The sequence below is a fragment of the Numida meleagris genome, chromosome 2 (assembly GCF_002078875.1).
Source record: "Numida meleagris isolate 19003 breed g44 Domestic line chromosome 2, NumMel1.0, whole genome shotgun sequence".
Taxonomy (NCBI): Eukaryota; Metazoa; Chordata; class Aves; order Galliformes; family Numididae; genus Numida; species Numida meleagris.
Genome location: NC_034410.1, coordinates 106,624,374 through 106,637,336, shown reverse-complemented (window position 1 = coordinate 106,637,336; position 12,963 = coordinate 106,624,374). Strand labels below are relative to the sequence as shown.

Sequence of the window (12,963 nt, the reverse complement as noted above, 5' to 3'; positions counted from 1 at the left end):
CCTTCACACATATACTCACACACACACAAGCCCAGCTGCAAGGGATAAAAAAGGAGGAATTGCATGTTGAGAAGAACCAGGTCCAGTCTGTAATTTTTCTTCCTCTTCTGCCTTTCCTTTTTTTTTCCTACAGTTTACCACCATTATCATCCATTAGAAACGAAAGAAAAATTGTTTACTCCAGCTACCAAGGAGAAATATCTAGGTATTTGTGTGGGATACATTATGTTTCAAAGGTTTTCAGGCAATTCATTGAACTCTCTGATTTACACAAACTCAGCTGAGTAGCAATTCCATTGAAATCGGTTATTTGGGCATAAAAAGGAGAAAATTCAGACATTTTGCTTCCAAACTCAAAGTGAAAGGGCCCAGAATTAAAAGCAGCAACACACAGGCCAGCCAATTTCTATTTAACAAGAAGCCTCTGAGAAAATGTGGTAGCACTGTGCAGAGCTGCTCTCCCCGAGCCCCGGGTTTTACGAGCTGCCAGGCCCTTTGCAGCACCCTGCCTGGTAGGCCCAGCTGAGTCCCTCACCCGGGGACTGGCACTGGAGGGGGTGCTTCAGAGTCATCACACCTGGAAATCCACACTCCTTCACAGACAGTTTGTGAACTACTGAGAAACCAAGGGTGTAAATCAGCAGAAAACAAGCCAGGTTTCTGAAATGTGCCTGGCAGGCAGTTTTCAAGCCCTGCCTGGTTTTGGAAGGAACTTTGTCAAAATTGGACCCTCTCCACAAAGTGCTTTGATGTTGATGAATCGGTAAATTCCAACAAAAACTTGTTTAGTCAGAATTTTTCTGACCAACACTACTTCCTCCCTTTGCCAAGCATATTTATGGATCCTCGGGTTCTCTGTGTGGCTGGAGTCTTCTGCCAGCACCATCCTGGTTGTCGACCCCTGCGCCTTCAATTCAGACATAGCTGAACACAGGCATTCACCTCTCTGCCACATCCCCACGGGACAGCAGCACAGTGCTCAACACCCTGCTCCACCTGCAGCACAGCTCCCTGCAGACCCAGGTAGCTCAGGGGACTTTACCCCGGTGACTTTTACTGAGCTTTTACATGGTCTGATAGTGACAGGCAAAGGGGAATGGAATTTAACTAAAAGAGGGAAGATTTAGGTTAGATGTAAGTTTTTCACTGAGAGGGCGGTGAGGCCCTGGCACAGGCTGCCTACAGAAGCTGTGGATGCCCTATCCCTGGAGGTGCTCAAGACCAGGCTGGATGGGGCCCTGGACAGCTGAGCTGGTGGGTGGCAGCCCTGCCCATGGCAGGGGGATGGAGCTATTTGATCATTAAGGTCCCTTACAACCCAAGACAATCATCTATTATTATGAGCCTGTGACTGACATACCACTACCCCATATCACAGATGGAGAAGCTGAAGCACTGGAATAACCAGGTAGGGAGTGTAACAGAAGCACTAAAAGGAAACTGCCGGTCCCTGTGATGCTTGGCCCCATACTCAGTCCGTATGACATCTATTTCCACATTTAGACCTGCAGCTAATGCTGTGCAACTGAGTCCATCATGGGTATGGGTGAGCCCACATGTAGAACAGGGAGGAAGGCTGAGAGAGGATCGGCCAAGATTATATTAATCAGTTTCCATCCTTGGCTTACAAAAGCAAGGCATTGCGCCGAGACGAGGTGTTATTGTCTGCTCTCAAGCGTACCCTCCCTTTCAAGTTTTTCTTTCTTAATAAAGTATCTGAGGTCATGCTATTGTCATCAGAGCTTGGCGAGGGCTCAGCAGCTGTCACCGTGGCAGCAGGAGTGTGCCTGGTGCCAGTCGCCTTTGTCACGACAACCGCAGCAATGTAAGGAGAAGGGCCTTGCAGGATGCAGGACAATACTGGGAAGGAAAAGGAGGGAATCCTCGACCTTGGGCCAGGGCCTGGTGGCAGACTATTGAACCCGGCGCGTCTCGGCAAGCCACAAGGAGTAAAAATTCTTGGAAGCTGCAAAGGTTGCAAGTGAAAACAAAAGATTCTGGCGTGTAGGAAGTAGAACAAAACGCAGAGAAATTTGTTTTGTTTTCAGAGATAAAATAAGCAAACAGTACTGGGCTGGGGTCAGGAGTGCTGTGCCCTGAGTGCAGGGCCGACAGCAAAGCGGAGGGCAGAGCGGCTGCAGTGAGGCTGCAAGCAGGTAGGAAAATGTTCGGAGATAGTTGAAGCCTCATGCTGCAGGCGAGGGACTCCCTTACCAAGAGAAGAAAAGAAAAAAAAAACAAGGACAACGATGACGTCCCCTGCTAGAGTCTAAAACATAAAATCATCTATCCAAACAAAACCCTGGTGATGCAATGCAATAAAATAATTTTCACATAGTTGAGGCAACAGATAGAAGCAAGTGAATCGCTGCTACTGAGCCGTGCTGGCCAGGAGATTGGAGGAGCAGTATGCAGGAACCTTCTTCTTCAGCTAAAGCCTGCACACATAAATGGCTGTAGGAACCGGTGCTGAGGATGGTTTTATGAGTCCATGTAGACTTGTTAACTTAATAAATGTTTCACAGCTGACATGTGGGGCGTTTTGTCCTTTTTTCTATTTGTGTTTATATCAGCTATGTCCAGAAAAGAAGCATTGACAAAAAGATGCTCATTTCTAAAGGTCCGGTCCAGAAACACTGGCAGATACAAGCTCACACCTAGTAATGAGCACCGTCTCCTTTGCACCAGAAGCCCCAGCGTGCTCCCTGTGCCTGGCTTTCACAGCTCCGTGGGTGTTCCATTAGGACAGGAAGAGAAGAAATAAATCACGGCTAAGCAGTCACCAGTGAAGGCGCAGGCTGGTGGGATGCTGCCCAGGCTACAATTTGGCGGGGATACCTAGGCCAGCACCCCTACATTTCGAAAAACACCGTGGCCTTTTAAATGACCGCAAGTGGCCAGAACTTCAGCTTTATTCCTCAGCCAAAAGAAAAACACCTTCAGGAGAAGGGCAGCGGGAGCAGTGGGCAGGATGCAGAGGGAAGAGTGCCATCTGCTGAAGCTGCAGGCTGCTCAGGGCAGCCTCGCTTCCGGGGCCCTCCACCAGCCCAGTGGGAGAACATGCTTGTGCTAGCCATGTCCCATGTGCAAAAGTCTCCCCATGTATAAATAAAATAAAATAAAATAAAATAAAATAAAATAAAATAAAATAAAATAAAATAAAATAAAATAAAATAAAATAAAATAAGAAATGCCCCTCCACAGCCTGGAGGCTCTGCGGTGCTGTGGGAATTCAGCAGGGGGTAGGGTTTAGTGACATGGGAAGGATGCTCGCCTGTCAGCAGAGCAGTGGGTCTCAGCAGTCCTGGTGCCAACAGCCCGGCTGGCTGCTCCCCTAGGAGACAACGCAACTTCTTCTGTTTCTTTCTCAGCAATTTCACGGCTTCCAGGCCCTGCTGGAGTTCGCCCTCACTCCCCTCCTTCTCACTCTTGGACTGCAGAGCTATTCAGAAGGGGTGCTGGTAAAGCTCCCGCAGCCTTCAAAGGGGACAGCTAATTGCAACAGGTTAAGGACCCAGGCTTCTTAGCAGCTCCTTTTGCCTTTTTTTCTCTCCTCTTTCTTGTCTGTATGGGAATGCAATTAGCTAAGATCTGTGAAAACAACACCATCTGATGCAGAGCCCCCCATACAGCTCTGTGCCACCAGCTCCAAGAAGCGCAGATCCAGCAGGACCAACTCACAGCAGGTGTGTTATTCTGCCAAGCTGTTTCTATCGTAGCAGTCCCCGTGCAGGCTGTCCCTCTCTAGTGTGATACCACTATCTAAAATGATAGAAAGCATCTGAAGGAGACGAGAGTGTCTCTGGTGTGTTCAATAACAGGGAGAAATGATGCCAGGAGATGGACAAACAAAGCTGGTTTTGTCTATGCTCAGGTATTGTATGCCGTTGAGGAAAGAATGATAAAACCTCAAAAGTGATGAAGGAGAGTAAGTGTACTGTATCTTCCCTGGGAAGGTCAGTATTCAACTGCACTCAGGATCTAGAGAATAACTCAGTGCAGGGAAAGGGGAAAGAATCTTCTCCAGTTGGTGTGCAACAGTGACAGTGTGCAGCCTGAAACTACTTAGGGAACGTGTTGCGGGGCATGAGTTTTTCCAGGCATGCTTATGGCAAATAGGTTGACATGGTAATCACAAATCAGCCTTCCTTTCCCTTGCACTCTGCTTAACCTTATTTATGCTTGCCATCTTTTCCACTTTTTCACATTACTAGTTTAAAAAAAATAAAAAAAGAGGGAGAAAGAAACAATTTCAGTTTCTCGGCTGCTCGTAAACACTTCTACAACATTTCTGTAGAGAAGAAACAGAAGGGGGAAGGGACAAGCAAATGTGGCATTAGCTTTGTGACTGTGGTTTTTGTTTCCATAAACCTTAGAGCACAAGAATGCATGAGATATTTACACAAATCTTTCCACAATTCCTGTGGCCTTTGGGAGCATTGCATTTGCATGACTTCACCACTGCGGCTGGTTTGTGCTTTCTCAGCAGCACTGCCTGCACCAGGGAGCAATCCTGGCCTTTCCCAGTAGTTCTCCCTCTCCCACTCTCAGATCTCATCACACCAGTGTGTGTTTAATACAAGCTGTGTTAATGCAGGAGTTCCTGTCCTGCTTGTTGTCCAATTTCCCAGGGATGGTACAGGAAGTTTCCCAACTCATCTTGTAAATAAAACAGAGAAAAATGTTATAGTTAGTGAAAGTGGTGATCATTTATATCCTCAAGGAAATATCAAGGGATAAGAGAGGGAGGAGGATGCTTCTGAAAGGCCACTAAAGTGAGGTAGAAGTAAGCTGGTCAAATATATAATGAAAAATGCAAAGTGCAGCCTAGTCTTTGTACTGATGACTCACAGCTATTCACCCTGCATCACTGGGTTGTGGGAAGCTGAATCCCATGGAGACATCTCCAAATGAATAGACTACTGAACAAGAACTTGGCTATTGGGCCCTGCCCTCTGCTGCCCTGATCGGTGACTTCCAGTGATCACTCTGCTCTGTCTATACCCCATTTTCTCAATCTAATAAAGGGATGTTGCTCAATCTTTGTAAAATACTTCAACTCAGTGCCTGAAAAGTGCTGTGTTAGGGCCAAGGCATTATTCTTCCTAAGCAGGAATATCAAGACACCCAGCGCACAGGCTGCTGTTGGGGAAACAAAGCCACAATATCTACAAGGGAAAATACGATGTCTGCAAGGGAGCATAGTCTTGCTCTTCCTCACTATGGCACTGTGACCATTTGGCTCTGGCAGCCCTGGCTTCTTCAGCACTAGTAGATATCATTAAAATATGGTTTGTTCTGAAGAACCCTGAAGGGAAGGTGAGGGAAGGACCACACGTCACCGTTGCTGTACACTGGACAGGGCCACCATGTCTCCTGAGGCTGCATTCAGAGCGGTGCTGCACATCTCCCCGCTTTGACTGAGCCCACGTGAGACCCAGCCCAGGGGCAGAAGTAACAGCAGATTCATTTGCAGGGCTTTAACACTTGATAGTAGAACCAGTGTGTAATGACATAAGGCAGAAGCATGATCACAGATGGCTTGTAAAAATTCAGCTTTGTCCCTCACAAGCGAATCCATAATTAAAACTGCAACTATGGTCCACTGTACTTATCCAGCAGCAGGATTCATTCCTGCTACCACTTGAGTCAGCAAGTTTCTCTATTTACAGTAACCCCTTACTTTGTCTTTCTTTCATTATTATTAAAACAATTTAAAAGTCTTTAATGTCAGCCAAGTGGTGTTTTAAATTATATTTTCCAGGGGTAAAAAAAAAAAGAAGTTGAGTGTTCAGAGGGGAGCACTTAGTTATGCTATAGTTCAGCCAGAGACACTCCAGTGACTCTTAGAAAGTGTTGAAATTACAGGTTCATGACGTATACAGTGTTGAAACACCAAGTTACTGCAACACTTGGTCCAACAAGAACATGCAATTTCAACACTTCCTAGGTCTTTTGTAAACCCCTATAACTGACCAGAAGAAATGCAAATTCCGAAAAGGTCTAAAGCAATGTGCTATATAACAAGACAGAAGGGAAAATCCATTTAATTTCCAGTACTGCTACTCTTACACAGGATAATCATTCTCAAAGTATGCTTAATTTGTAAAAAAACTGTCATCCAGCAGGAAGCTGATCTCAAGGCATGAATGGTCTGATCCAATATGATAACATCCAACCCCAACTTATGAATTAGCATTTCCTTTGGTGTCACAAGAAATCCAGCAGGGAAGTACCTGCCCTGGCCTAAGCAAAAGATATTCACAACTATCCTCCAAAATGTGCTGTCCTAGAGCCTCACAGAGACCGTAATAACACAACGTTAAACACAGGGATAAAGCATTCTTGACAAAGAGAAGCTGCAATTTAAAAACACAGCAAAATTTGATATTTAAAAATACACCATGGCACTATTTCAAAATACCATTTGTTATATAACCAGGAAGCAGTAGGGCAGGCAGGATCAAGGTTCTCACAGCATTTGTTTTTAACACAAGGAGAGTACAGGATTTGTGCTCGACCTCCTCACACTGAGCTCCTTTGCTCTCACTTACAAAAAAATGAGTTTTCCTTCCACAGAGGCTGCAAAACAGCAGCTTTACATCCCAGCTCCAGTAAGAGGCTCAGGTGAGGAGACTCCACCTGTGCAGGACCCCACGGAAGCCATCAGAGATGCCACCTCCAGGAGCACTCTGTGGAGCAGTGGCACAGAGGACTTCAACCACCCAGACATCTACTGGAAAAGTAGCACAGTGAGCTGCAGGCAATCCAGGAGATTCCTGGAATGTATTGAGGATAACTTCCTGAGCCAGGTATTAGACAGCTCCACCAGGGGAAATGCGGTGCTGGATCTGTTGCTTATTAACACAAGTGAACTGACTGGTGACAACAGGACTGGAGGCTGCCTGGGCTGTAGTGACCATACAATGGTGAAGTTCACGCTCTTGAGGTATATAGTACAGGCAAAGAGGAAGCTTAATTTTAGGAAAGCTAACTTCCAGCTCTTCAGGGAGTTTGTCAACACAATCCCCTGGAAATCTGTCCTCAGTGACAGTGGAATGGAGCACAGACAGCAGATCTTTAAGGAAGCTTTCCATAGGACACAAGAGGTCTCCATCCCCAAATGTAGGAAAGCAGCAAAGGAAGGCAAGAGATGGCATAGCTGAACCAGGATCTGCTGGTCAAACTGGAGTGCAAGAAAATGCAAAGGCAGTGGGAGCAGGGACAAACAACCTGGGAGGAGTATAAGGATGGTGCTAGGCTGTGTAGGGATGGGGTCAGGAAGGCCAAGGTCCAGCTGGAACTGGACTTGGCAGGGGGCGTAAAGAAGGATAAGAAAGGCTTCTATAGGTACGTCAACTGGAAAAGGAAAGTCCAGGAGGATGTATCTCCCCTAGTGAGCAACACAGGCTAGTAACAACAGACAAGGGAGAATGCTGAGGATACTCAACAACTTTTTTGCCTCAGTCTTTGCTAGCAACTGCTCTACACACAGCCCTCAAGCGGATGGTTCAGAAGGTGGGAACTGGGGGAGAATTGCCCCTCCAGCTGCAAGTAGAGATCAGGTTCATGATCACCTGGGGAACATCTGCAAGTCTACGGGTCCCGATGAGATGCATTCCAGAGTCCTGAGGGAACTGGCTGATGTAGATGCCAAGCCACTCTTTATGATATTTGAAAAGTCATGGCAGTCAGGTGAAGTCCCTGGTGACTGGAAAAAAGGCAATGTCACACCCATTTTTAAGAAGGGTGGAAAGGATGACCCAGGGAACTACTGACCTGTCAGCCTCACCTCAGTGCCAGGGAAGATCATGGGGAAGATCCTCCTGGAAGCTTTGCTAAGGCACATGGAAGAGAGGGAGATGATATGGGATAACCAGCATGGCTTCACCAAGGGCAGGTCCTGCCTGACCAACCTTGTTGCTTTTTACGATGGCATAACTGCATCAGTGAATAAGGGAAGAGCCACTGATGTCATCTGTCTGGACTTCAGTAAGGTCTTTGACACAGTCCCCATAACATCTTTTGCTCCAAATTGGAAAGGTATGGATTTGATGGGTAGACTGTTTGATGGATGAGGTATTGGTTGCAAGACCGTACCCAGAGAGTGGTGGTCAATGGCTCAGTGTCCAGATGAAGATCTGTGACAAGTGGTGTCCTCGAGGTCTGCATAGGGTCTCCAGTACTGGGACTGGTGCTCTATAACATTTTCATCAATGACATCAACAGTGGGGTCAAGTACACCCTTAGCAAGTTTGCAGATGACGTCATCCTGTGGGATGCGGTCAACATGCCTGAGGGACAAGATGCCATCCAGAGAGACCTAGATAGGCTTGCGCAGTGGGACCAGGTGAACCTCATGAGGTTCAACAAATCCAAATGCAAGAACGTGCACCTGGGTCGAGGCAATAGCCATTACCAATACAAGCTGGGGGATGAAAGGACTGAGTGCAGCCCTGCCGAAGAAGACCTGGGGGTACTGGTGGATGGGAAGCTGGACATCAGCCAGCAATGTGTCCTTGCAGTCCAGAAAGCCTACTGTATCATGGGCTGCATCAAAAGAAGCAAGATAGCAGGGCAAAGTAGGTGATTCTGCCCCTCTACTCTGGGCTGGTGAGATCTCACCTAGAGTACTGCTTCTAGATGTGGAGTACTCAGTACAGGAGACGCAGACCTGTTGGAGTGCATCCAGAGGAGAGCCACACAAATGATGCAAAGGAACATCTCCCCTGTGAGGACAGTTTGAGAGCAGGGGCTGTTCAGCCTGGAGAAGAGAAGGCTCTAGGGAGACCTGATAGTGGCCTATCAGTATCTGAAGAGGGGCTATAAGAAGGAAGGCGACAGACTCTTTAGCAGGGTCTGCTGTGATAGAACAAAGGGAAATGGTTTCAAACTCAAGAGGGAAGATTTAGATTGAATATAAGGAAGGAGTCTTTTACAGTGAGGGTGGTAAGGCACTGGAACAGGTTGCCCAGAGAGGTGGTGGATGCCCCATCCTTGGAGTCATTCAAGGTCAGGCTGGATCAGGCTCTGAGCAACCTGACGTAGTAGCTGTAGGTGTCCCTGTTCATTGCAGGGGAGTTGGACTAGATGATCTTAAAGGTCCCTTCCAACTCGAACGATTCTATGATTCTGTATTTGTGTCCCTGCTTCTGAGAGTAGATGAGGGACTGTGCGCACATTTCACCGCTCAGGTAGAGCAAAGAAATAAAACAAATCCTCAGGCAGAGCCAACCCCTTGGCATCAAGATGAAGCAGGGCCCTCAGGCCCACACTGCACAATGAAGCAATGCAGAGGACTGGAATTTGTAACAACACATTTCCTTGCGTCTATCTGGCATTCTTCTGAATATTTTGTGCTAATTTTAGCACTTTGGCAGCTGGGGAGGGGTAAAACGGAATAAACATATTGTGTCTATGGGGCTGTAAATACATGGCCCCTGACATACCAGCTTCAGTTTCTCTGCATTGATCAAAGCTGGAATAACAGCAGAAACAGCAGTTTCAGTGCTATATCCAGCTACAGTTCTAATTTATTTTTGGAGAACATAATTTCCTAAGATAGCAGAGAGCTTACTAGGAAAATCATGATAAATTATAATAGCCTCTCTTCTGTACAACTTCATACAGAAGCTGCTTTTTTTTGGACCACTACAGTGTGCTGCATACTAGGAAGAAGGTACTTACGATAGGATTTATTCGTAGCTGTGAGCCAAAATACATATTGCCTTAGATGAGAGTCAGTACTATCACAAAGAACCGTGCTGACTGGGGTTTAATGAAATTGGACCTGGGTGTCAGATTTTAGCTTGGTAGAGTTAGCAGCTGGGATGAATTGGACCAGAAATGTGCTGTGTAACAGCATTTCAGTGGAATCCTCATGCAAAAAAAAAAAAAAAAAAAAAAGGAAAAAAAAAAGTATGTGGAATATGTCACGCTAACAGTTGACAGTGTAGCTGCAACACCAAACATTAAATAAATAAATTCCATACGTAACACAGGCACAGAAAAATTTTCAGGAAAGCACCTCAGAGCTGCATATCCTTGCATCTATAAATCTCCATTAAATCAGTTTGAGTGGGGCAAGTGTTAGAGACAGAGCTGCCAGAAATAGCTCTTTTCCTGCAAGATGTAGAAAAGATTACAGCTGAGATTGAGACAGCAGGGTGGGGAGGGAGAGGAGGGGAGGGCTGGGGGGAAGCGAGGCAAAGGAGCTGAGCTGGAGGAGGCGGGGGAGCCGTGAAAGGCATCTCATAAAAGTCCCATTTGTTGGAAGGCTGCAGGAAGTGGAGGCAGCTTTGGCACACGTGTCCACGGTGCTAAATTAACTGTTAACACAAATAATCAAAGTGCAAGGCCCATCAAGCCGCTGGCGCCAGCAAAATGAGGGAGCGGCCAGGTCAGCTCTGCCTCTAGAGCTCGCCAGCTAGCAGGTGGAGACCAACCAGGGACTTGACAGGATGGAAGTGCTTACAGAACACACTGACCCACTGACAGAGGAAAACACCGCTGCACTCCTGCTTTCCAGCTATTGTGTGCAGAGTGCATTTCAGTGCGTATTTTTATTTTGAATTTATTTATTATGCGCTAAGTATTTTTTTTCTTTTTTTCTTCTTCTTCTTTTTTTTTTTTTTTAACTTTTTTTTTCAGCAAGTTGCTGCAGCTGAGCACTCTGGCACCCTGTAAGTTGTAACACAGTTCAGCCCTTGTTTGGCAGCAGTGATGGAGGAAGAGCTGAGCAGGACAAAGGAGGAGCAGTAGCATCCATGGTGGCACTCGCTACTGCTGAGTAGAATCAGTCTTGCAGGCAAGTAGAACTACACCTCACATCAAATTTGGACATGCTGAGGTTCACTGAAAGTCTCCAATGATCTCACTGTACAGTACTGTGGAAAAAGAAACTGCTCCAGCTATCACCCTGCTCTGCTCTCAGTGAGATAGCTCCATGAAAAGGCTTCCTGGTGAGCAGCTCCCACCTTGCCGAAATGCTAAGACTTGTGCTAGGCTCACTGGCTGTTTTGCTGAGCTGCGTGACACAAGACAGCTGTAAACCCTGTTTAACTGCCCAGTAAAGCCAGGTTTACAATTATTTTGCAGGACCAAAGATCTGGAAAGCAATCACAGTGCAGTGGGGAATAAGGCCCTGGAACTGCAGAGATCTTTTCCCCTCTTTGCCCATGTACAGTACATATAGCTAGATGCTATTGTAACTTACATACATACATACTATATACATGTGCTGTCTACGTAGATGTTTACATCACACACTTTGGTTTGTTTGGGCTTTTGTTAAACATAAAAGTATTCTCTATAGATTCAGCTGCAGATGCATATATTCATCAGAAAAAAAGAGTGGTTGCAATTGCAAGGCACTACAATCAAGAGCAGGTATCATTGTTTAGCATTAAATATGCTACAGAAAAGAAAACCCAGAAATGAACATTCTGAACCAAATTACTTAATTATTAATATGATACAAAAACAGACAATTTCAGTAAGGATGCATGTATTTAGGACATCTTAACACCTTTAATTATGCCCTTGATTCATAACTGAAAGTATAAAAATCTAACGTGTTTTTTAAAAGTTCTCATTAAATTTATCTCAGTCAAAAGATGGCAAAATACCCAACAAGAATATATGGGGAGAATGTAATCTTATCATAGGGTCAAGTCATTCCTTTTGGTGAAGTTACTGGTAACTGAAATGACAAAGTCAGCATTAAGTGCAACATTAATATTCTCACATATCTTACAAACAATGTTTTAGTGAGGTTTAAATTTATATGAAGTGTGAAATGTCTATGAAGCATTCAAATATGAAGAAACTGAGAAACAGAACAATTAAGATAATTTAGGGTGCTATACCTGTACATTTACATATAAAACCAGGGAAGATTGCCATAGGGCTTAGTACAACAATAGCAACAACATCCCTTGGATGGAGTCTTCCCCATATTCCGTAGGTCACTTTGACCCGTGTTGCAAACAAAGTCTGTGGTAGATCCAAAGATGTACCACAGTTCTAACAGTATTTCAGACTACTGCCTTTAATACCAGGGATCATCCTTTAGCTAACTTTGTAAACTTTAACTGAACCATAGCCAGCTGTATGATTTGTACAAAGAACATCCAGGAACTACTGCAGCAGACATCCGATCCAAGGAGCAGGTAAGACAATTTACTCATAAGTCAGATAGACTGGGGAAGACTTTTACAACACAGGAAAACGTAGGAGATCTCAGGAAAAGACAGATACATAAAAATAGAGGCACACAAACACACACAAAGAAAAAGAAACAAAGAAAGAAAAATAATACTTTCATAGCCCTAAATTACTAATTGTTACCCTTTACCCCCCTTCTGATAAGCGTTAAACCAGCTTCACTGAGACCTTCCAAGTGTTAAAGTAGCATGAAACAGAGAGAGATTTTCTTACAAAAGGAGTGGGTAAACACTTAATACTGTGACTTACTGAAGTTACACTGAAGTTAGGTTGCCCTTATTACATGTGCTGCTATAGTTTATAAACATATTATGGCCCCCTCTGAAGATACCATTTTATGTGAGCAGTGGGTTGTTGCATGTTTGTGTCAGAGACTGCAAGTGCTATCACAGCTAAAAAATTAATGGAAATGTTGTAATTGCTCTGAAAAAAAAAAAAAAATGAAAGCCAAGCATTTCCTAAGTAGGTAGGAAAAAAAATCATTAAACATTTTAAAGACTAGAGAATCTCGGTTAATTGAATAAGAAAATTAAAATACAAGTCCATTAAACAAAATGCATATGATAAAGAATCCCTTTTCTGACACTAAGCCAAGCTAGAGGAAAAACGTCACTTTTGCAGTTTGATAAGAACTATTGAAGACAGAAAGAAACCAAGTCAGAAAAACAAAGTTCCAGACATCTAAAGATGAGATAGCTGCAAACACATCAAGATTGAGTAAGAGCTAACTTGGCTTCT

General features: G+C 44.9%; 1 long non-coding RNA gene across 5 annotated transcripts in view; it reads right to left on the bottom strand.

The window, feature by feature from the left end:
- Positions 1 to 12,963, bottom strand: part of LOC110394297 — a 117,806-nt gene that overhangs the window by 86,508 nt on the left and 18,335 nt on the right. The gene's annotated exons all lie outside the window — the stretch shown is intronic.